Raw genomic sequence first — 24,862 nt, 5'->3', positions numbered from 1 at the left:
AGGGATGGCTGCAGAGCTAGGTCCCAAATCCTGGCTCCCTGGCTCCCAGGGCTTTTTTGACTACACCAAGATATTTCTCAAGAGCAGGTACAACTGAAAGAGGGAGAATCTCTTTTCCGAAATGGCTGCCAGTTACTTCAAAAGACAGTGAAAAGTTCCAGGCAAAGTTCTCTGCCTTAAAACACAGTAGGAGTTCCCATAGTGGTACAGAGGAAACAGATCCGACTAGGAACCATGAGGTTGTGGGTTTGATCCCTGGCCTTGTTCAGTGGGTTAAGGATCTGGCATTGCTGTGGCTGTGGTGTAGGCCAGAGGCTACAGCTCTGATTAGACCCCTATCCTGGGAACCTCCACATGCCATGGATGCCCTAAAAAGACAAAATTGTTAGAGCTCATCAATGAATTCGGCAAAGTCACAGGATACAAAATTAATACACAGAAATCGATGGCATTTCTATATACTAACAATGAAAGATCAGAAAGAGAAATTAGGGAAGCAATCCTGTTTACCATCACATCCAAAAGAATAAAATACCTAGGTAGAATAAACCTACCTAAAGAGACAAAAGACCTGTACTCTGAAAACTGTAAGACACTGATGAAAGAAATCAAAGATGACACAAATAGGTGGAAAGACATACCATGCTCTTGGACTGGAAGAGTCAATATTATCAAAATGACTATACCACCCAAGGCAATCTACAGATTCAATGCAATCCCTATCAAATTACCAAGGACATTTTTCACAGAACTTGGACAAAATATTTTAAAGTTGGTTTGGAAGCACAGAAGACCCAGAATAGCCAAAGACATCCTGAAAAAGAAAAAGGGAGCTGGAGGAATCAGGCTCCCTGACATCTGACTATACTACAAAGCAACAGTCATCAAAACTGTATGGTACTGGCACAAAGACAGAACTATAGATCAGTGGAACAGGATAGAAAGCCCAGAATTAAACCCACACACCTACAGCCAACTAATCTATGACAAAGGAGGCAAGAATATACAATGGAGAAAAGACAGCTTGTTCAGTAAGTGGTGCTGGGAAAACTGGACAGCCACATGGAAAAGAATGAAATTAGAACACTTCCTAACACCATACACAAAAATCAACTCAAAATGGATTAAAGACCTAGATAGAAGACCAGACACTATCAAACTCTTAGAGGAAAACATAGGCCAAACACTCTCTGACATAAACCACAGCAACATCTTCTCAGATCCACCTCTTACAGTCATGACAGTAAAAACAAAAAGAAACAACATGGGAGTTAATTAAACTTAAAAGTTTCTGCACAGCAAAGGAAACCCTAAACAAAATGAAAAGACAACCCACAGAATGGGAGAAAATCTTTGCAAATGAATTGACTGACAAGGGATTAATCTCCAAAATTTATAAACACCTCCTACTGCTCATACCAAAAAAACAAACAACCCCATCCAAAAATGGGCAGAAGATCTAAACAGACAATTTTCCAAAGATGACATACAGATGGCCAAAAAACACATGAAAAAATGTTCAACATCACTCATTATTACAGAAGTGCCAGTCAAAACCACGATGAGGTACCACCTTACACCAGCCAGAATGGCCATCATCAAAACGTCTACAAATAATAAGTGCTAGAGAGGGTGTGGAGAAAAAGGAACCCTATCACACTGCTGGGGGGATTGTAAATTGGTGCAACCACTGTGGAAAACAGTATGGAGATTCCTCAGAAAACTAAAAATAGAACTAGCATTTGACCCAGTAATCCCACTCCTGGGCATCTATCCAGAGAAAACCATGACTCAAAAGGATATGTGTACTCCAGTGTTCATTGCAGCACTCCATACAATAGCCAAGACATGGAAACAACCTAAATGTCCATTGACAGAGGAATGGATCAAGGAGATGTGGTACATACACACAATGGAATATTACTCAGCCATTAAAAGGAATGAAATACTGGCATTTTTAGCAACATGGATGGACCTAGAAATTGTCATGCTAAGTGAAGTCAGTCAATGAGACACCAACATCAAATGCTATCAATGACATGTGCAATCTGAAAAAAGAACACAATGAACTTCTTTGCAGAACAGATACTCACAGACTTTGGAAAACTTATGGTTTCCAAAGGAGCCAGTTTGGGGGTGGGGGGATGTGCTGGGGGTGTGGGATGGAAATCCTATAATATTGGATTGTGATGATCATCGTACAACTAAAATATAAGTGTAATAAATTCATTGAGTAATTTAAAAAAAGAGAAAATTTCAGTTAGGAAAAAAAATTTCATTTTAAGAATAATTTTAAGTATTCAATATTTGTGGTACTAGCCTTAAATAACAAAATAATTTTTATTTGGTGTTAATTTTGTGTTAATCTTTTCTTCCTTTGACATTTTCTATTATCAAATATATCAGAGATCATTTTTACATGTTAATAAAAATACATAATCTTGTCACGATATATTATTCCTACTAATAATAAACCATGCATTTCCTAGTATATATTTTTATTTTCTTTTACACTAAAATCTCTGAAATGTTTATCTCAGAAAAATAATTCAGTTGATTATGGTCCATCACTCTTATTTAAAAACTCATAAATAAAGTCTTATGCAAGATAGTAATTTAGGATTTGGTGACTGCCCAAGAAATTCTATTCCTTGTTCCTGAATCCTGAAAGGTAGCAACTTCTGGGAACTGGGAAGCAGTAGTCTTGACCCCTTCCCAGGCAGCCTCTGCTATTACGCCCGTGGAGCCCTCCCACCCGCCTCCAGCCAGGGCCCCAGTCAAGTGAAAAATTGTTTATGGGACAGATTTAGAGACTAAGCACAATAGTCCTCCAGGGGAAATGCCCCAAGGAGCGAGGCTGAGGCTGCCCTTGAAGAGGGCGAGGGTACCAACAGCTGCATGATGGAGGCCATGCAAGGCGGGGAGACTTTGGAGGAAGAGATCTTTCCAACCAGGAGGAGCAGGATGGACTGTGAAGCAGGTGTCATGGCCCTGGTTCAGCTGAACCAGAAGGCTGGGAAGGGCACTTGAGGGAGGGCCAGGGTGAGCCGGGCAGGGTGGCTGAATGCAGAGCACATCTGGGCTTGGCAAGCTGTCCCTTTCGTGGGGGCGTCCAGTCCCCTGAGGGACAGAAAGTGCCTGGACACGGTCAGCCCTAGTTACTGAGGTCAGCCTTACGTCAGGGGCATGGGGAGGGCAGAATCAGAGCTGAGAGAGACAGAGGCTCACTGGGGGGCTTCTAAAACAACACAGTGAGAGGTCCCCACTGAGATCTCTCTCTTATCCCCTCCAAACTCTACACTTGTGCATCCCAACCTCTCTAGCACACCATGCTCGCCCTGCCTCTGGGCTTGGGCACAGGCTGTTCCTTCCTCCTGGGTCATCTCACCCCCTTAACACCTCCTTGTTCTTCAAGCCTCAGCTTCTATCACTTCCTCAGCTAAGCCTCCTGCATGGTGCTCCTAGTCTCTGGATTTCTCCAAGCAGAGCCTTTTTCATACTTTTCCTGCTACTGCGTTTTGCTTATTTATTTAATCTGGGATGCACATGTATTTATTTTCTGGCTTGCTTTCTAAGAGGGGGAGAACATGCCCCAAGTCTGCAGCTCCATGAAGCCTGACACATCCTCCACAAGACCATCGCCGGCTCACGAGAGCGAACATCTCCAACACCCAGAGGCCCTGCGTGCCCCTTCCCAGTTAATAATGCCCCCAAGTAAGAAGTAACCATTATTCCTTTTTTTTTTTTTTTAAAGCTGCACCTACAGTACGTGGAAGTTCCTGGGCCATGGATTGCACCCTAGTTGCAGGTGCGACCTGTGCCATAGCTGTGGCAACACTGGCTCCTTGACCCATTGTGCTGCACAGGAACATGCAGTAACCACTATTCTCACCTATGTCACCATCAGTTAGTCATGCCCATTGTGCGCCCAGCATCTCCTGGCTAGAGTGTGAGAGCCCATGAAAGGCAGGGACCTGCTGCCCTCTGGACCCCAAAGTGGTGGGCACAGAGCAGGCGTTTAACTGTCTGCTGACTGTCTGATTGATCAGACCAGGCTGGTGGTGGAAGAAAGAGTGTCCAGGGGCTCTGAACCTCTGCCATGTTTGTGTCTCTGGGCCTCTGCCTCTGCTGCTGTCCTGCCGGAAATGCCCTCCTTTTTTCAGTGGTCTCCTCCTACACCCCCTCTCTTGAAAAGACTTGGTTCACGTTTGATCCTCTCTCAGGAAGCTGTCCCCAGGGCCTCTGCCGCCCACCACAGTCACCCCAGAGATGCTGCTTCATATGCCCTTTCTAGGGAGACTGAGATGCGTGTACCTCGCAATCCTATTCCCCACGCAACCCTGTTCTACTCGTTTTTTTCTAAAATTTCATTTTACTCTTTTTTTTTTGCTGCACCCACGGCATGTGGAAATTCCCAGGCCAGGGACTGAACCAGAGCCACAGCAGTAACCCCAGCTGCTGCAGTGACAATGCCAGATCCTAAACCTGCTGAGCCACAAACGAACTCCAGACCCTGTTTCACTCTTCATTAAGCGAGCGCCAACCCCTCTCACCTCCTCACTGTTCAGAGTATCCTAACCTGCAAAGAAATCCTTCTGGGCTATCTTCCCCACAGAGCTAGGAGAAAGGCACCAGAAAACAGCTGTAAAGATGTTTTATGAGCCAGAGTTCACTTGACAAATCTAAGGTATTTTAATGTCTAGTTACATGAATGTTTACTGGAAAATTATTGGTCAAACTATACATACATCATCTGAACAACAACAACAGAAAAAGCTTTAAAAAAAAGAATGCAGTGGATCTCATGTGATGATAGGAAAAGAAAGATCCCAAGATATACTTAAGTAAAAAAAAAAAAGAAAAAGAAAAAAAGCAAAAGCTGGGTGTCAAAACAATTCAGGGTGCTCCCGTGTGCCAGAGGAGACAGCAGGGGAGAGGACCAATGCCCGTACATCGAGAATGCGCCTAAGAAACACTGATCATCCTGCCTTCACCCCAGCGCAGCGGCTGGAGGTGCTACATCCAGTCAGTCTCTTTCAGTCACAGAACTTTCTCATCTGTTATTTTTATGTTAATAAACCTTTTAAAATAAAAATAAGCTACAATGAATTAAGCTCATCCTTAAGGGTAAAAAGAGGGTAGCCTGATGACCCCCAGAAGCCAGGCAGACACCACATGAGGCCTGGAGGCAGAATTTCAGGCCAAGTGAAATCTGGAGATGAAAACAGCCAATGAGCTCACCCAGAGCCACCCCTGGGGCCCTGCAATGAGCAGCAACTGATGAAATTTCACCTTCTGTTTGGCAGCCAAAAGCTGGGAGCATAGGGCCAAAGGGGAGCAGAGGTCCAGGCCACAGGCGGACTTCTCCCGCCTCCTGACATATACGCAAACCCAAGTTTGGGAGGAGGCGGGACTAGGGTCTCCAGGCGGCTGCTAGTCTTCCCGTTAGGAGCTCCACACAGCACAAGGCAGGGTTTCCTGGGGGCAGAAACAAGCATGTGCTGCACATGGGGGAGGAAGACTGCAGCAGCCTGAATCTCTCATTTCCAGGGCAGCCCATTCTGAAGTCTCACCCTTGACCCTGAGGAGTCACGGGACCTTCAGTGTCACTCAACAAACTCCAGCAGTCATGTTGAGAACGAGGCGGATTCCACTATCGCCCTTCTGCTTAATGCTGGGGTGGTCACTGGGTTGGGGTCTCAATCTTTTTTTTTTTTGCTTTTTAGGGCCATACCCATAGCATCTGCAAGTTCCCAGGCTAGGGGTCAAATGCAAGCTGCAGTTGCCAGCCTACGCCACAGCCACAGCAACGATAGATCCAAGCTGCCATGTCTGTGACCTACACCACAGCTCACAGCAATGCCGGATCCTTAACCCACTAATCTAGGCCAGGGATCGAACCTGAGACCTCATGGATACTAGTCAGGTTCGTTTCTGCTGAGCCACAGTGGGAATTCCTGGGGTCTCAGTCTTGAAGCTGGACTCCTTTTTTCCCCTTTCTCTTTTGGCTGCTTTGTGGTGAATGGAGTTCCTGGGCCAGGGATCAGATCTGAGGCACAGTTGTGACCTGTGCCACAGTGGCCGCAATGCAGGATCCTTTTTTTTTTTTTTGTCTTTTTGCCATTTCTTGGGCTGCTCCCTCGGCATATGGAGGTTCCCAGGCTAGGGGTCGAATCGGAGCTGTAGCCACCGGCCTACCCCAGAGCCACAGCAACACGGGATCCTAGCCGTGTCTGCGACCTACACCACAGCTCACGGCAACGCTGGATGGTTAACCCACTGAGCAAGGGCAGGGATCGAACCCACCACAACCTCATGGTTCCTAGTCGGATTCGTTAACCACTGCGCCATGAAGGGAACTCCCAGGATCCTTTAACCCACTGTGCCGGGCTGGGGATTGAACCTGCGTCCCAGCGCTCCAGGGACACCACTGATCCTGTTGTGTCACAGCAGGAACTCTGAAGCTAGATTCCTTGCAGCTATGCCCTCATCCCCCACTGTCCCCCCAAGATCCAAATAATCCAAGTAGCAAATGGACCAACTACCATCATCCCAGTGGCAAACACCTCCCTGACGCCCTCTCATTTCTCAGCTAAACTACTCCAACAGTCTCTAAGGGGCCCCTGCTGCCACTCTGTTCCCCTCCCCAGTCTGTACCCAGACTCATCTTTCTAGATCACAAATATGGTCACAAGTACTTCCCTGTTTATGAAACCTCAAAAGCTCCTTGCTACCCTACAACAGGCCCAAACTTCTGGTCACGGCCCTTCTTGCCCCAGGCTCTGCCTTGCTCCCCCGCCTTCTTCCTCACCTTTCCCCTGGGTCAAAGGCACCTGCTCCCACACACAGCCCCAGGCCTTGGCTATGTCTTTCCGGCCCGTCCCCTTGCTCACCTGCCCAGGCCCATGGTATCTTTGAGGAAGCCCCTCCTCTAGGAAGCCAGCCCTCCCTGGGCTTAGCTTCAGCGTCTCAGCCACGAAATGAGGCCATAGCCCCTGCCTGACGGGCTGGTGAGAGGACATGACAATGAACGTGCCTGGCAAGCTGTCAGGTATGATACAGACACAAAGTACTAGACGGCGGCCAGTGAGAAGCTGCCTTCGACTCTCAGCGGCTTCCCACCTTCTTGTGCCCACCCATCTCTAAGAGGCCCTTTGCCACTCTGGTCCTGCCTCTGTCACACACAGTGCGGGGGCACTGCCCCCACCTTGGGGAAGCCCCCTCCTCCAGGGCTCCACACTCTGCTGCTCCCTCTTACTTCCCCCGCCCTGAAGCCTCTCCTGTACACTCCTCCCAGCGTCTGCCTGTGGCCGGCTTCCCTGTTCACCGCCCAAACCACCCACGGGTGCTTTCACATTCTCACTGCATCTTCCATCTCTGGCCTGGACTTCTCTCCTACTGACTGTCTCAGCACCCCACAGAGGCCTTCCCCCAGGGCTCATGATACATCCAAGACGCAATCGGTGATCTTTGTGCCAGGCCTCAGGCATCCCTGACCCTTGTGGCCGGCAGAGTGCCTGGCAGGTGGCACGTGCTCAGTTCGTGTTTGCAGAGCTGATCACCGTGTGCCTCTTTCCGCTCCTGTCACCTTCCACCTGCAACTCCTCCAAGGCTCCTTGCCAGTGGGACACCACCCTGAGTCGCACAGGCTGAAAAGCCAGCACCACCGGTCTTTCCTCACGACCGGCTTTTCACCATCCACTGTGCACTTCCCCTGTGGCCGCCGCTGTCCTGGCTCAGGCCCTGCCGGCCCCTCACTAGACCTGCCTCCGGATACTCCCTTGCTCCAGGCCAGCCTCCCTACTCCTGCTGGTGACATTCTAAGCCCAGACATGATCTCTCACAGCCCTGCCTGCAAATCTCTGCAGCTCTCTGTGCCGAAAGCATAAAATTCCGTTCCTTGGATGTGGCAGCCAAGGCCTCCCGCCTTCTGGCCCCAACCGCCGTGGTAAAGCAGCCTGAATAACTGACATGTACCACGTGCCTCCTAATCCCCCTGATGATCAGGACTACAATTTGATAGAGGAGGAAACCAAGGACAGGAGGGTTAGGTAACTTATTCACGGTCATAGTCCAAGCTCTAGGGAGTGTACTGCGTCAGAACCAACAACCCTGTAATCCTCCAGTCTGCCCTCAAAGAGTAAATATTTAAGGAAGGGTTATGCCTTAAAAAAAAATCTTGGGGGAGTTCCTCAAGATTTTTGTGGCTCAGTGGTTAATGAACCCAACTAGCATCCACGAGGATGCAGCTTCGGTCGATCCCTGGCCTTGCTCAGTGGGTTAAGGATCCGGCACTGCCGTGAGCTGTGGTGTAGGTCGCAGACACGGCCCGGATCCCGTGTTGCTGTGGCGTGAGCCAGCAGCTACTGCTCCGATTCCATCCCTAGCCTGGGAACCTCCACAGGCCATGGATATGGGCCTAAAAAGACAAAAGGAAAAAAAAAAAATTTGGCAGCAAACTTCCCTCAGGGAACTGAGTGAGAGGTGAAGAGGAAAGAGGGTAAGAGGTGTTCCTGAAATCGAAAGCAGACACTGTGGGCCCTATAAGTTATCCCTAAAATTCCCTTTTAGTTCCAAGAACTAAACGGTAATTAAACATTTAAGGAAATTTTATAGTAAATAGGAGCTATATTTTCTTTCTTTCTTTCTTTCTTCCTTCCTTCCTTCCTTCCTTCCCTCCCTCCCTCCCTTCTTTCTTTCTTTGCCACAGGCTTGGCAGGCAGAAGTTCCTGGGTCAGGGATCGAACCTGTGCCATATGGCAGCGACCTGAGCTATAGCAGTGACCATACTGGATTCTTAACCTGCTGCCCCACTAGAGAACTCCTGTATTTTCTTTTTTTTTGTTTTTGTTTTTTTTTTTTTGTCTTTTGTCTTTTTGTTGTTGTTGTTGTTGCTATTTCTTGGGCCGCTCCCGCGGCATATGGAGGTTCCCAGGCTAGGGGTCGAATCGGAGCTGTAGCCACCGGCCTACACCAGAGCCACAGCAACGCTGGATCCGAGCCGCGTCTGCAACCTACACCACAGCTCACGGCAACGCCGGATCGTTAACCCACTGAGCAAGGGCAGGGACCGAACCCGCAACCTCATGGTTCCTAGTCGGATTCGTTAACCACTGCACCACGACGGGAACTCCTGTATTTTCTTTATATACAATTAGCTATGGCATCCTGAGATTCCTGATTAATCACTGTCCATAAGTCACTCAAACCTGTTTTACAGGACCTATTTTAAGGGAGAAGGATTTACTGCTCTAAGTTTCATTTTATGACAAGCTGCCAGGGACAGCACAGTGTAGCTGATGCCAGGGGCCGCCCAATGACGACCCCATCCCTGGAGTAGCACCTGCTGGCAGCGCCAAGGCACGTCCAGGAACAGGATGCACTCCTGCCATTGGCCTCCAGCTGCCTGCCGGTCTGGAACCTGGCTCTTCAAACAGGTGGCTCCCAGCCCAGAGGCTCCCACGGAGCGGCCAACTGCTGCCACTTCTTCAGGCTCTGGGGGCTGCGCTGGGGTCAGAACAAAGGAACACAAAGTGCCCCAAGGACAAGGATGATGATGATGATGATGACGTCAAAAGGGCGAGAGCAGAGGGGAGGGCACAGAAGACCTGAACAACAGAGAAGAGCCTGGTACGAAAAGCCCCAGGGGCAGCCCTGGTGCCCACGGGCTGTGGGTGAGGTGTGCTTCCTCCATTTTACCCCTCTTATCCTCACTCTGCACGGTACTTGTTCACTTAACTAAGTCTCCCCTCTGGAATGAGGACTCCTTGGCTGGTCCTAATAACTAGCAGACAGTAGGTGCTAAATTAATGCTCAGTGAGTAGTGGCAGATCTTGCCAACTGTTTATGCAATATCTACTTTCCTCTTTCCCCTTAGTTACAGAATCCCAATTTTATTTCAGGTGGCAGTGTGTCAGCTAAAAGGCATTTCGGCTTCCCTCGCAGCTGATGGAGGCCAGGGAGGGGAAGCAGGAGCCAGTAGGTGGGACTCCCAGCAAAGCCCCTTGAGAGGGAGACAGACAGCTAGCTCATGTCTTTTTTACTCTCCCTCAACTTCTTCCTGGAAACCTGACACGATGGCTGGAGTTCCAGCAGTCATCTTGGACCATGACGCAACCCTGGGGCTGGAAGCCATGCACTCAGAATGGAAAGCAGAGGGACTATACCTAGACTGTCTCCCCCAGATTTCTTTTAAAGACCTAACAGGGAATAAACTTCTAGTGGTTTAAGCCACTGCTATTTCTGGTCTGCTTACTAGCTGCCAAATGTACTTCCTAATGAATTCATGAATAAACCAGTTAAACTTGGTTTTCTTTTTTTCTTTGCTTTTTAGGGCTGTACCTGCAGCATATGGAGGTTCCCAGGTTACGGGTCCATTCGGAGCTACAGCTACTAGCCTATACCACAGCCACAGCAATGCCAGATCCGAGCTGAGTCTGCAACCCACACCACATCTCACGGCAATGCCGGATCCTTAACCCACTGAGCGGTGCCAGGGACTGAACCTGCAACCTAATGGTTCCTAGTTGGATTTGTTTTCGCTGTGCCACAATGGGAACTCCTAAACTTGGTTTTCTTAAATGACTCATTGCTGACTTGCAGTTCAAAGGCCAGTCACCACCTCTAACCTCTGGTCCTTGTCATATAATGATAACTTTCCATTAATTATGGACATCAGGAAGATAGAAGCAACACAAGGAAGAGGTAGGACAAGGTGGAAAAGCAAGAGGATGAAGGTGATGAGGGATGGCAGCAGGAGGGGAAGCAGGAAAATGCGGGGCAGAGAAGAGGGGATGTTGGGAGAAGGCAGGGTAGGAAGAGAGGACAAAGGGTGCCTGAGCAAAGGCGGGGCGGTGAGGGGCAGGTGGAGGCCATGTAGAGATGGGTGGGGAAAGAAGGGAAAGGGGATGGAGTCGAGGTGTCCTCTGGCAGCAGCCACCATCTAGAGAGCACTCGCTGTGGACCAGACCCAGTGCCCAGCACTCTGTGCCATTCTCTCTAAGCCTCATCCTCCTGAGCTAAGTATGACCGTGCCCACTTTACAAATGAAGTATCTGTGGTTCTCACATAGTAAATAACTTTCCCTGAGTCACTGAAAATGGTAGAGGCAGAAGACTTTCTTGAAGTAGCCTTAAAAGAGAGGGAAGGGGGGACAGCATCCTTTCCTCTCTCTTTCTCTGTCCTGCTGCCTGAGATGGGGGTGTGATAGCTGAATCCATGGCAGCCATTTTGGACAATGGGAATCAGAGACCCTAATGATAAAGCAGGGAATGGAAGGAGCGTGTGGCCTTTATGACCTATTAGAGCTTCCACAACTACCTAAGAGTACAGATCACCTCGGCCACTTGGAGTCCCCATCCAGAAACCCATCCATAACTGCCTAAGATCTCAATTTGCTCTACTTTCCTTGAGTTTTCAGTAGCAGAGCCAAGACCCACTCCTGGAGAGCCTGACTCGGCAATCACTTTGAGATGCACTCTCCTAGAAAAATGGAGTCAGACTAGAAAAGGCAAAGAAATGACCCGAGAGTCCACAAGAAAAATCCGGATACCAAAACCCAGCAAGTGAACTGCCCCTGGGAAAGTCTGGAGATCAGCAAGTGATACTGTAGAGTTAACTTGTCATTATTCAAAGAAACAGAAGAAAGGAGTCCTTCAAGACGCATCCGGGGCCATTCTCAGAAACAGAAAAGGTGTCCGAGGAATCTCAGACCAGTCTATAATGGTGCCAGCAAATCATCCAAGAAAAAATAAACTGATGCTCAAACCTCAGAAAGAGAAGAGCTCCTTTTGAGCAATGGCATCAGGCTGTCGAAGGGGCAGCTGTGCACACAGCAGCATCACACGAAACGACCGTCTTACACAGCTGGCTATAGCTTCCTGAGAGCAGGCCCTCCTCACTGAGGAGGGGACAGTGTCATTATTATTCTGGTACCTTTGGCGGCGGCAGCCAAAGTAGTGAACACCCAGAGTCGCCAAGAAAGAACTACAGGGAATCCTGCGTGTTGGCCCAAGCTCTCTGCCAAACCCTGGCCCCGCGCCTACCTCTTAGTTGAAGTGAATCCTGAAATCCTCGCCAAGGGGCCAGGGAGTCAGGGCTGTCATTGTGGATGCCCCCATTAGACTCCTGCCTGGCAGACACCCTCTGGGGATCTTCTAGGATCACCTTCCCTTCTCTTCTGAGATGATTCCCGTGAGAATCCCAAGAGTCCAGAGAGTTCAGGCAAAGCTGAGGAGGGGTGGTACAGGCCCTGTTTAGCTCTGCACAGGCCTGTCCAATCCATCCTTTTTTGCTGCTGAAATCCCAGTAGAGCAGAAACCTTGACGGGCTGGTTGGCTGGGCAGTCGCGGGCGTGGGTGACACTTAACTCTACATGCTGGCTACTGAACTCTCACACCCTCGTCTCCTTTAAGGCCCCTGATACACGGAACCAGCCACTTCTAAAGCAACTGTCCCTTCAGAAGTGCAGCCTTTTTCTGGAGTTCCCGTCGTGGCGCAGTGGTTAACGAATCCGACTAGGAACCATGAGGTTGCGGGTTCAGTCCCTGCCCTTGCTCAGTGGGTTAAGGATCTGGCGTTGCCGTGAGATGTGGTGTAGGTTGCAGACGCGACTCGGATCCCGTGTTGCTGTGGCTCTGGTGTAGGCCGATGTCTACAGCTCCGACTGGACCCCTAGCCTGGGAATCTCCATATGCCGCGGGAGCGGCCCAAGAAATAGCAAAAAGACAAAAAACAAAAAACAACAAAAAAAAAGAAGTGCAGCCTTTTTCTAAAATTACAGGTTCTCAGGGTTCACCAGGGATTATCACCAGTTCCTATTCCTCTGCCTGGCACTCAGAGAAGCCGAGTTTGGGGATGCAAGGTGGGGCATGCATTCTTAAGGCTGGCAACCACTTTAATTTGCACGATTTTGTGGCTTTTTCTGGCCGCTGGCTTGCATTATGTCTCTGGCACCCTCAGCTAGACTGGGAATTGCTACCTTGTGTCCCAGCCACACTGCCATCAACTTAGCACAAAACATGCCAAAACACCAAACTTTCCTGCTCTTTCTCCCTATATCTATGTCTTGTACCACCCCCACCCCCCTGCCTCTACGCAGGCAGAGAAATTCAATGCAGCTCAACTCAACAGGCCACACTCAACAGCCGCTGGGTGACAGGGAGAATGCCAGGAGCTTCAAGCACCAAGAAAAATAAGGCCCTATTCTTAAGGAACTCGGCATCTGGGAAGGACAGGTGACACGCAGACCAGCAGTGACCTGCAGAGTGATAACTGCCAGAGCAAGAGACCTGAGCATGCAAAGGGCAAAAGCCACTCTGCTGAGAGGCTCAAGGAAGGCAGGTAGTCAAGGGGCAACAGGCACCTCCTGGGAGGGACAAGCATGGTCCTGGGAGTGTGGCCGACTGGAGGCAGCAGCCACAGAGGGAGCTCGCAGGGATGAGGTTTACTATGCATCACATGCTGCCATTTCACAGGTAAGAAAACAGGCACAGAGGGAATAAGCATCTTGTCCAAAAGCACAAGTTATGAAAGCATAAAGATAGGTTCCAAATCAAACAGCTGGACACTAAAATCCCGAGTTTTTAAACATTATAGGACATGGTGTGCAAACAAACAGTTCAATCGGCTGGAGCGTAAAGTTTATAAGCTAAGTTTACTTACTCAGGGGAGGAAGCCAGGGGCTGTATCACAAAGGGCTTCATACACTCTGCTAGGGATTTGGACTTGAACTTTCTGCAACAGAGTGGAGCAAATTCATGTAAAAGAGCTTCCCCTTCCCACCAAAGTCAAAGTCAAAGAAATACGAGATAAAACAAATGATCCTCAGACATACAGCCAGACGTGAAAGAAAAATACCCCAAGTGCCAGAAATGACAAGAAAATCTGAAACACGAACAGTGGATGGAACCGACACCAGAATGACCTGTGTACTTTCAAACCTACATATGAAGTGGTTTCAACGTCTGGCTATGGCTTTGAGGCCGGATATCAAGATGAGAGCCTCGAAGGGCTACCCAGTCCGGGAAAGCAATGAGGAGCCGGCCATTTCTCCAAGGCTCTGTGGAAGGGGAGAGGTCACCCACAATAAACTAAACTACTAGGGAGCCCCACCCATGGATCTGAATCTGATTTTATGCTAAGAGACTGGCGAAGGAGGCCCCAAACCTGAGCCAGGACCCTTAGCCCTCTGGCCCCACCAGAAGCAAACTGCTCTTAGGGATATGTTCACAGCCCAGGAAACAAAAGTTGCCCATAAGTCTCTTCCTGAAGATTAGCTCCCAACTCAAAGTTACAAACCACACAGGGAAATAAATCACCAAGAGGGACAATCATCAGACAGAGAGCTGCTGCGGTGACAACGCTGGATCATAAACCTGCTGCACCACAGGAGAACGCGCCCCCCAATTTTTTTTAATGTGAGTGTTTGGATAGAAGTAGCACATCAAATCTGGAAATCAAGAAAATGAAAAACAAATCCATGCTTACACAATGGTTCTAAACGAAAGTAAAAGAGATAGAGAAATGCATTAACTAAATATAAGTAAAAAGAACACAGATGTTCACTCTATTTTCATGTTTTTTCCTAGTAAAAAAGGAGGGGAAAGAAAAGAGAATGTAGGAGTAAGAACAGAAATTAGATGTATAATTTTCAAATCAGTAAAGAGATTAAAGAAAATCTAATTGATCAATCTAATGGAAGGTGGGAAAGTAGAAAAAAAGGCAAAAAAGGAATGTGGAAAGTGCTAAAAAATATGGTATTTATGGCAAATCTCAAAAATGTAAATAAACTAAATCATTTAGGAGAGATTTTCAGATTTGATTTAATATTTTAAATCCAGTCACATTCCATTTATAAAAGAAACTCCTAAAACATGATGATACAGCAAGGTTAAAAATAAGAGACAAATAACAATTACAAGCTGGGGTAGTACTAGTGCCATCAGACTTTAAGACAAAAAGCATGAGAGAGATGAAGGAGGAAGAACTGATAAGAATAAGATCTGGTAATCCCTGGAGTTCCCGTCGTGGCGCAGTGGTTAACGAATCCAACTAGGAACCATGAGGTTGCGGGTTCTATTGCTGGCCTTGCTCAGTGGGTTGGGGATCTGACGTTGCCGTGGGCTGTGGTGAGGGTTGCAGACGCAGCTCAGATCTGGCACTGCTGTGGCTCTGGCGCAGGCCGGCGGCTACAGCTCTGATTCGACCCCTAGCCTGGGAACCTCCATATGCCATGGGAGCAGCCCTAGAAAAGGCAAAAAGACAAAAAAAAAAAAAAAAAAAAAAAAGAATAAGATCTGGTGACTGATCTTAAGTGCCTGAGAAGAAGAGGGACGTGGAGGGCAACTGTCAGGTAGCTGGGGGTTGGGGACGCGCCCATTAAGGTGGGGACTGTAGGAAGAACAGGCCTGGTGACAACTACAAGGGGTCAGTTTGGAGCATGTTGAGATTCAGGAGCTCTGGAGACCCCAGATGGAGGTGTCCGAAAAGTAGTTACAGATACAGTCACAAGGTCAATGGGTTATTTGGTTGTTTTTTTTTGGGGGGGGGGTTGTTTGTTGCTTTTTAGGGCCACACCTGCAGCATGTGGAAGTTACCAGGCTGGGGGGTTGAATCAGAGCTGTAGCTGCTAACCCACACCATAGCCATAGCACCTCAAAATCTGAGCCACATCTGCAACCTAAACCACAGCTCACGGCAATGCCAGATCCTTAACTAGGAATTGAACTGTGAGGCCAGAGACTGAACATGCATCCTCATAGATCCTGGCCGGATTCGTTACCACTGAGCCACAACAGAACTCCTCAATGGGTTATTTTAGAGTTTTACAGAAAAGAATTGCTTTTTTTTTTTTCACCAGGCCCAAGGTATTTGTAAGTTCCTGGGCCAGGGATTAAACCCAAGCCACAACAGTGACCTGAGCCATAGCAGTGACAGCAGACCCCTAATCGCTAGGCCACCAGGGAACTCCTCCAGAGAATTTTCTTCCCCCCAGAGGAGAATCTTAACAACACTCAGTACTAAAGAATGTATATAATTCTGAGAATTCTCTTGTGGCTCAGTGGGTTAAGGATCCAGCGATGTCACTGCAGTGGCATGGGTTTGATCCCTGGTCCGGGAAACTTGCATGCTGCTGGTGCAGAACCTCCCCCACCCTCCACCTCCCCAAAAGAATGTACACAATTCCTGTTTCTTTCTAAACAACAACAAAAAAAAAAATCTAAAAAGCAACCAAATCCCAAGCCCCAGCCTCAGGACTTATCATGATCTTGGCAGTAAATCCATGTTTCCCATCCGTGCCTGGCCTGTCCAAGCTCTGCTCCTGCTGGGTGGTGAGAGAGGCAGTGACTCCAAGAGCTGTCGGGCCTCAGCTTCTGGGGCCTGGTCGTCCTGTATACAGGGCGGAAGGTTTCTTAGAAGAAAGAACCCTGTATCTGTGCAGCCACAGGAGAAACAGACTCAACAGAAGCAGGGGTCAGAGACCAGAGGGTTTGCTACCAGTGTGTTGACAACTCCCACCAGTAGCATCCCAAGGTGTAATTCAAATAATCAGTAGTTACCCAGTGCCCAGTCCTGCTCTCAGGAAGTGCATGATGGAGTAAACGGTAATCACGATACAGAAAAACTGTGAGGAGGTCCCTGGTGGCTCAGTGGGTTAAGGATCTGGCATTGTCACTGTGGCAAGGATTCCATCCCTGGCCCGGGAACTTCCACATGCCACAGGTGCAGACCAAAAGAAAAGAATTAAATAAAAGTAGGTTCTAATGAAAAAAAAGAAAAGAAAAAGTGACAAGCCCCACAGGGAAATATCAAGAGCTCTGGGGCTGGAAGAACAGGAAGTTTCAGGGGAGACTTGTGAGTTCATAGATGAGGCAATACTGGAAATGTTCTTTCTCCATGTCCCCTTGTTACCTAATTCCACAGCAACTCAGGGCTTCAGTGTGCTCTCCACAGTGGAAGCTGGTCATTTCTAACAGTATTTACTAAGTGCTTACAAAGAGCCAGGCACCTGCTGAGTATTTTTTTTTTTTTCTTTTGTTGTTGTTGTTGTTGTTGTTGCTATTTCTTGGGCCGCTCCCGCGTCCCGCGGCATATGGAGGTTCCCAGGCTAGGGGTCGAATCGGAGCTGTAGCCACCGGCCTACGCCAGAGCCACAGCAACGCAGGATCCGAGCCGCATCTGCAACCTACACCACAGCTCACGGCAACGCCGGATCGTTAACCCACTGAGCAAGGGCAGGGACCGAACCCGCAACCTCATGGTTCCTAGTCGGATTCATTAACCACTGCGCCACAACGGGAACTCCCTGCTGAGTATTTTATGAGCCTTACTTAATTCTCCCAATGACCCTGCTAGATATGCACCATTGGTATTCCCATTCTATGGACGGGGAAACTGAGGCTCAGAAAGGCAAAGAAAACTCCTCCAAGGTCACTGAGGTATGGCCACCGTGCCTGAATTTGAACCCAGATTGACTCCAGAGTCCACACCTCTAACTGCCCTGCCACACCCCTTCTTTTATGGACGTGTTCTATTTACCCGCCTAGACCACTGACTCTGTGATCATTGTCACAGCCACACCACAGCCAGCACTGAGAACAGCAGAGAGATGAGGGAGCTGTGGCAGGAGAGAGAGAGGGGGGCTGGAATTGAGGCAGAGCTCCTAGGCTCGTCCAAGCGTGGGAGGCTGCACAAAGCTGAGTGAATCGCCTAATTACAAAGCAAACAGTGCCAGGCACAGTGCTGCATGCAGCGTAATCTAATCCTCAAAATGACCAGGATGTTCGCGACCCTTTTGGGCAGCCACTGTCCAACCCACTAAAAACACTGAAATCAGAACACTGGGGACAAACGCCAAGAGAATGGGAGGGGCCCCTGTGGATGGCAGAGGAGAGAGGGGCTGAAGCTGTCCCAGGGCTCTGCAAACAGGAAATGACGTGTCACGAACAGAAACGGAGACCCTGGAAGAGGGGAGAAGGTGAGTTCTGCCTTCAAAGCAGAGTGCCCCAGCGGCAGTTGGACGCGTGCACCTGGCGTTGGCAGAAAAGGATCCAGGGCCAGAAGTTCAGCATCTATATCCTCAAATGGGAAAGGTCACAACCACAGGAAGAGCCAAGTTCCTACGTCAGGGGACAGGGTGAGAGAAGCAGAGAAAGAGCAGAAGCCCTGACACACTCAGCCTCAGGCAGGGGAAAGAGGAAGAGGAACCAGGGCAGCAAAGGCGCAGTGGGCGGGGGAAGTCAGCTCTCAGGGGCAGGGCCCGTCTCCTGCTGCTGCATCTTCCCCAGAGTCCCAAGGCAGGCACTTGGTAACCCCGTTAGTAAAAATAAAACACTGAACAAACACGTGAGAGCCCAAACAGGAGAGATTTCTGAGATGCAGGGAGAGAGGGCAAGGCACATGCAGCGCTGTCATCTCGAGTTACAGGAGGCACGTCTCCTGGGGGTGGGGGGGGGGGGGTGAGCGGAGAAGGCCTGGAGCAAATTCCAAGGGCACGCGATGCGAAACCCACGAGAGATAAATAAAAAGATAACCAGTCAGCAGCTGCTGGAGACTGTGAACTTCTAGCGCCTTAATCGATTCCACACAGGGACACGGCTCTCTGCTACGCACAGGGTGGCAAGCACTGCCTTGGCCACCCAGCTGTCCCTTCAGATGCCAGGTGTATACTCCGCACACGGATCCAAAAAAACAAGCAGACACCGCAGCTCGTCTTAGGAGAAAATAACTGCTGTGAGACCGCAAGCCACAGGCTGCCGCCGTGAACTAGGGGGACCTGCCCCGCGTCCCTGGCTGTTCTTGGGGTGGCTCTTTATCGTGGGCAGGCTCTCCTGGGCAGGAACCGTGTGCACAGAATCGGGGACTGTGGCCAGGGGTAACTTAGGCAGCGCTTACCAGCCGGGTGGGTGTCTACCGCCTCCAGAGGGGCGGGCCCAGCCGACTGCGTCAGGCCTCCTGGAGGCATTTCCTCACTTCTGCCTTTGAAGACACGCAACTTCCACAGTGACATCTCTCCTGATGACTTCAGAAGGCACATCAATCACCATCTGGAACCCACGTCTTCTTACACACACCTGACTAACCCCACCTGACTCACTCCCCAACACCTCTGCACACCACAGGCGAAGTGGGCAGAGGACACCACGTGGGCTCACAAAGGGCTTCAGGAAATGATGCCACACCACGGAGCCACAGTGAGGACCGAGGAGGTCAGAGCTCCCAGAAGCCACCGGCTCACCCCAAAGGCAGGACTCTGGTGACCCAAGGAAAGGGGCACATGAGCCTCGGCTCCAAGCTCACTGGCTCACAGATGGGAGACTGCTGTGTTTCAAAAGATCACAGCAGAGTTCTCATGTGGCTCAGTGGGTTGAGAATATGGCATTGTCACTGCTGTCATCTGGGTTGCTGCTGTGCCATGGGTTCAACCCTTACATGCCATGGGCATGGCCAAAAAAAAAAAAAAAAGGGAAAAAAAAAATCACAGAGTTTCTTTTATAAATGAACTCCGATTCAAGGGGACAGGGAATCAGGCACTCTCATATCCAGCAGAGGGATGGTAAATTAGTGTGGTTGTCTGGAGTTTGGCAAAATCTATCAATATCTTTACTCTTTGATTCATTCAAAATTATACACATACACACTCTTTTCAAATCGAACACCTACCAAGTGCCAGGAACCATGCCGGGTGGTGGGATAGTTCTTGTCAAGGCAGACGAGGTGACTGCCCTCAAAGAGCTTCTGTTCCAGTCAGGGATTCAGACAATGAACCAATCAATTAACAGACAAGATGCTTTTGGAGCGCAGGAAGCAAGAGATATAACAGCAAAAGATGAGAACTAACCTAAATGTCCCATCAGCAGGAAGGACAGCTGAATAAGCTCTGATACATTCATAAGATGGAGGGAACACTGTTCTGCTTAGAAGTCCATCCTGAAAACTATATTCAAATTGCTGGTGATCGGAGTGTTTCAAAACAGCATCACAATTGTGTTCAGTAAAAGAAGCCAATCACGAAAGACCACATATTGTATGGCCCCATTTATATGAAATGTCCTGACAGGCAAATCTGTGGAAACTGAAAGTAGATGAGGGGTAGCCGAGGGCGCAGGGGACGGGGGTGGGACTAGTGAATACTAAGGAGATGATGAAAAGGAATCTAAAACTAGACTATGGTAAAGGTTACATAACTCTGAGAATATACTAAAAACCATCAAATTGTACATTTTATTTATTTTATCTATTTGCTTTTTAAGGCTGCACCTGCAGCATGTGGAAGTTCCAGGCTAGGGGTTGAATGGGAGCCACAGCTGCTGGCCTGCACCACAGCCACAGCAATGCCAGATCCAAGCCGCATCTGCAACCTACACCACAGCTCACAGCAATGCTGGATCCTTAACCCACTGAGTGAGGCCAGGGATCGAACCTGCATCCTCATGGATAACTATTCAGGTTCGTTTCTGCTACGCCACAATGGGAACTCCAAATTGTACATTTTAAACAGGTGAACTTTATGGTATCTGAATTATACTCCAACAGAGCTGCTAAACAACAGTATCACAACATGACTTAAATTTGGTTTTCAAAAAGAGGGTGTGTGGGGAGTTCCCTGGTAGCACAGTGGGTTAGGGACCCAGCATGGTCACTGCAGTGGCTTGGGTCGCTGCTGTGGTACGGGTTCAAGCCCTGACCCAGGAACCTCTTCCAGAAAGAAAAAAAAAAAAAAAAAAAGAGGGTGTGAGAAGGGGTGTATTATGAGACAGAGAGAGAGACATGAAAGAATAGCCATAAAAAAATTTAACTGTGGTGATTCTCTGGGGAAGGTTCTAGGTAATTTTTATTTTCTTCTATATTTCCCTACATTTTCCAAATATTTTAAAACATAGACATTAGTTTATTTAACTGACAAAAGAAATCAGCCTGGGTTTTCAAACCAAACTTTAAAGCAGGTCCAAGGCACAGAACCGGAAAGGTCCAACTGTGGTGCTAACTTGGATGTATCTAGGGTTGTCATAATCTTTGCAACAAAGAGAAGCAGGGAGTTAAGCAAAGGATTGTATATTCCAGATAAATGAGACCAAGTAGGCCCTGGTTAAGAAGGGTCTGTTGAGGAGTTCCCGTGATGGCTCAGTGGTTAACGAATCCAACTAGGAACCATGAGGTTGCGTGTTCGATCCCTGGCCTTACTCAATGGGTTAAGGATCCAGCGTTGCCGTGAGCTGTGATGTAGGTCGAAGACGTGGCTCGGATCCCTCGTTGCTGTGGCTCTGGCATAGGCCGGCGGCTACAGCTCTGATGAGGCCACTAGCCCGGGAACCTCCATATGCCACGGGAGCAGCCCTAGAAAAGGCAAAAAGACCAAAAAAAATAAATAGATAAATAAATAAGAAGGGTCTGTTGACTACTGGCAGAGCTGGCTCCCTTCGGCAAACACTTTAAAAGAAAACCAGCAGTCACCACAAAGCTCAGAAACTATTCAAAGAAAGCAAAAGAGCATCATTTGAGCAGATACAGTCAGAAACCTGGAGGCTGTCAGAAGTCACTTCCTGGTTGTGAAGTGTGAGGCCCTCACAACAATCGTCCTCAGGTCCCGTGGGAACTCTGATCAGTGACTTCAAAAGCACCTTTCTGAGAAGTCGTGGTTCCCCAACCAGGCTGGCCCTTTAAGTCATTGGGGAGCTTTAAAATGCAGAGTCCTGCACTTTATTCCTGTAAATTCTAATTCCAGAGGCCTGAGACAAGGCCCAGGAAACGACAGTTTTTCCAAAACTCCCTGGTGAATCTGCCAGCTGAGCCCTGCCTGGAAATCACTAGACTAGACACCATCTGGGACAACTGGCAACGGCACCAGCCTGCACATCTGGCTGCAACAGTGCTGAGATCCAAGAAGGCCAGCGCTGTGGACCAAAAGGCTACTAAGTGCAGAAAGGGAAACTCCATGGGAAAATTCCAGTTCAAAATCAGTGCTGAAAAGCCTGGTGGACAGCCAGCAGGGCCCAAGGACAAAGCCAAGGGACCCTGGGAAGGTTCTCTCAGGTACATTGATCTTTGGATGCTAACCTGTGAAAAAGGTGACGACTCCAAGTTTGACTCTGGGAAGCCAAAATAAAATGTAGTTCCCTCCAACAACACAAGTGAGCCAGCAAGCTGTGCAGGCCCCTAGGATTCAGAAGCAGAAGGAATGCAGTGTGGAGAGGCAGAAAGAGCCCCGGGGCTGAGTCACTCCAGTCTGGGTTCAAATCCCTGCCTTCCATCACTGGCTGTCAGTGGGCTAAAGATGGTTACGCCCGATACTCTTCCTTCCTTGAACCTGGGCTGCCGCAGGGGCTATTTTGACCAGCAGAATGTGGCAGAGGCCCCAGTCAGACTGCTGCGGGAACACGTAAACCCCATGCTCAAACAAACAACCTCCTCACAGAAGCCTCTGACCAAGAAGCTCCCACTCTGGAGCCCCTTTTTGGCCAAGGGCACATCTTCATATACAAAGTCTGGGAACGGTTTATGATGCCCTATAATTGGGAGGGACCCTGCCCACAGGTACCCAGTGTTCCAGGATGAATCACCTGCCCCCACCACACGTGTCCCCTCCGGCCTCTCTTCGCCCTATTACAGAGTCATCTTTGTCCTGGCCACCGAGGTTCAAAAATCACCCTCTCAGACTCCTCCGTCTCCTTTCAGTATCCAGGGGAAGACCAAGACCTCCACAGTCATCCATCCTGCCTTTCCACTCCCCCCACAGCCATCCAAAGGCACAGTCCTCAAGGCCAGTGCCGCTCTTCTACTTGCTGTGAGCCGCATTCGAGTTTCTTAACCCCTCTGAAGTTTCCTCAGCTGCAAACAACATATAGCAATAATACCTTCTTGTGGTCGTTTCGAAGATACAAGAAAATACGGCCAAAGCACACAGTACAGAGAAGGTGCTCAACATGTAGGAACTGGACTGCAGGCCTTTTCACCTGGGTGACTAAAGCTCTCTCCTAACCTAAGTCTCTGCCTGTGAACCCTTTGGTAAAATCCTAGCACATTAACTCTGCTAGATAACAGCTATCACGTTATTCTCCTGCTCAAAGGCCTTCTGGAGCTCCCATGTTCTCTCATCAACCCAACTTCCCAGCCAGGCATGTAAGATTAGCTACCATAAGGGCCCCACCCTGCCCACGGCCTGCTCCAAGCCAATCCCAGCTGCACCACAACTTGCTATGGGAGGCGGCCTTCTAAAATGACTCACAAAGGAGTTGCCGTCCTGGCTCAGTGGAAACAAATCCAACTAGTATCCATGAGGACGCAGGTTTGATCCCTGGCCTTGCTCAGTGGGTTAAGGATTTAGTGTTGCCATGAGCTGTGGTGTAGGTCGCAGACATGGTTCAGATCTGGCGTTGCTGTGGCTGTGGTATAGGCCAGCAGCTGCAGCTCTGATTTGACCCTTAGCCTGGGAACCTCCATATGCCCCAGGTGCAGCCCTAAAAAGCAAAAAAATAAAATAAAATGACTCACAAAAATACCTGCCTCCTGGTACCCAGGCCCTTGTGTCACTGCCTCCTGACCCACAAACACTGCAAGGTCATACATGTCATTTTAAGGCACTAAGTTTTGGGGTCACCTGTCATGAAGCAATAGATCACTAATTTTTTTTTTTTTCAAGCAGAGGAGTCAATTTATTTTTCTCATTCAATGAGGCATCTGCGGCGGGGAGGTAGTGAAGACTCAGTAGCTCTAGGCTGCCATCAGGCCCAGCCTCCTCCTCTATCTCCCCTCCACATCCCCTGAGGATGTGTGGATGCCCTTGAGGTCACAAAGTGGCTGCTCCACCCTGGCCTGGGGCCCCCTTTCGGGCCAGGGAGCAGGCAGTCCAATGGGCTCCCAGAAGCCTCAGTCTCTCAGGAAATTTCCCAGTATGCCCCATAGCAATCTCTGCCCCACCTCATTGGTGGGAACTGTGTCAGTGACTCCTGCAGGGGGCGGGGACTGTATGTTTTCCCATCTCATTGGCCAGAGCTGAGATCACTAGTACCTTGATTTCCCCAATCACATCTGAGCGGCTGCTCTCTCATTCACACTTGCCCTTCCTACAATATCTCTGCCTGTTCCAAGTCCGTCCAGCCTGCAGGGCCCAGCCCACATGACAAATGCTCACCCAGAACCCTTCATAAGACTCCTTCACCAGCCTCCTCTGGAAGCCTTCCCTTCCTCCCCCATGTTCTCCACACATATCACTGCATCTGTCGCACTGTATCATCATCAATTGGCTTGTTTATCTGTGTGCAAAATGATCCATGTCAAGGTTATTCATTGCAGCGAAATACTGGAAGCCACCTGCACACGTGATCATTAAATAAGGGGGTGGCACACCCAAACAGGAGAGGACGGGGCAGTGAAAAAGAATAAGGGACCTCCTCATGTGCTGGTACACAAAGATGGACAAGACACACCAGTGACGCAAGGGGCAGACCAGTGGGTATAGCAGATGGCCATCTGCCTGGCAAGTAGGAAGGTAATAATGGAAAATATACAGGTGCATCTCCTAAATGAGATGGCTGAGAGGGCTGCCTCCAGGGGGGCTGGGCCACTGAGAGATGGAGAAGAAAGGGGAACACTTCAATTGTGTAGCACATCAAGAACTAGCAATTTGGAGTTTCCATTGTGGCTCAGCGGGTTACAAACCTGACTAGTATCTATGAGGATGAGGGCTGGGTCCCTGGCCTCGCTCAGTGGGTTAAGGATCCAGCAATGACATCAGCTGTGGTGTAGGTCGCAGATGCAGCTTGGATCCTGTGTAGCTGTGGCTGTGGCATAGAGGGGCAGCTGCAGCTCCAATTTGACTCCTAGCCTGGGAACTTCCATATGCCACAGGTGTGGCCCTAAAAAG

The 24,862-nt window shown here is 49.1% G+C and overlaps 1 protein-coding gene across 7 annotated transcripts in view; it reads right to left on the bottom strand.

Moving 5' to 3' along the window:
• PPARD (peroxisome proliferator activated receptor delta) overlaps positions 1-24,862 on the bottom strand; it is a 72,584-nt gene that overhangs the window by 24,499 nt on the left and 23,223 nt on the right. For 2 of the 7 annotated variants that reach the window (XM_084966732.1, XM_084966735.1), the window contains 2 exons: positions 16,300-16,389; positions 13,663-13,734 (listed from right to left, as the gene is read on the bottom strand). The gene's annotated coding sequence lies outside the window, so the exon portion shown is untranslated. 7 annotated transcript variants of the gene reach the window in all.

This window comes from Sus scrofa, chromosome 7 (assembly GCF_054392235.1).
Source record: "Sus scrofa isolate SSC_HxYL_T2T_F1_AM1 chromosome 7, Sscrofa_HxYL_maternal_Yorkshire_Landrace_v2.0, whole genome shotgun sequence".
NCBI lineage: Eukaryota > Metazoa > Chordata > Mammalia > Artiodactyla > Suidae > Sus > Sus scrofa.
The sequence above is the reverse complement of the archived record's forward strand: the minus strand, read 5'-3'. Positions and strand labels throughout refer to the sequence as shown.